We start from the raw sequence: 736 nt of genomic DNA, 5'->3' as shown, positions 1-736 counted from the left end.
GCAGCTGTGCTCTTCTTCCTCTTGGCTTGTAACGGGGACAGAATTTGATGTTTTAGATGCTTTGGGTTTGCCCTTGATGTCCCTGTGCCGGCTTAGCAAAGTTTTCCCCACAGAGCCAAAGTCAGTAAATGCTAGGCTTTATAAGCCAAAGGGCAAAATCAAAGATAGTATGTAGATATTTATAATGAGAGAAAACACAATTCTACAATTTTTAGTTGATGAAATTCAAAATACTGTCATCGAGTATAACTTCTGTAATGTTACGGGCCTACTAGTGAGAAGAGGGGAATTCTTTTTTTAGGGGAGAATGTTTTGCTTCACCAGGATACGGAGTAGCCCATTATCAAATCCGTTGCACGTGTTCGTGTGCAAAACTTGTTATCCATTTGAGGGGTCGTACAGAGGCAGGCAGTGGGCCAGATTTGTCCTGGGGACCATGGTCTGCCAACTGTGTCCTAAAAGACTAGTAAACAGAGGGGTGGCGTCCTCTGGTTTAAGTTGCTTTGTGTGACTCAGTAAGTCTCTAGAAGCTATTTATTGGCTGGATTTAGTCTGTTGGGAGGGGGAAGGGTTTTCACACGTATTTCTGGTTTATGGAAAGAGACTCTGGACCTGCCGAATGACAATCTGTCTGCCATTCACTGAGGGGTGGAAACATCTGTGGCTGTTTTTACCCAGAATTTGAACTTCCTGCTGTGGACCCAACCTACCGGCAGGCCTCAGTGTCCTGTGGCAG

This window comes from Sturnira hondurensis, unplaced genomic scaffold, assembly GCF_014824575.4.
Source record: "Sturnira hondurensis isolate 20B ecotype Veracruz unplaced genomic scaffold, ASM1482457v3 Scaffold0011378, whole genome shotgun sequence".
NCBI classification, from domain to species: domain Eukaryota; kingdom Metazoa; phylum Chordata; class Mammalia; order Chiroptera; family Phyllostomidae; genus Sturnira; species Sturnira hondurensis.
This window is presented reverse-complemented; position numbering follows the sequence as displayed.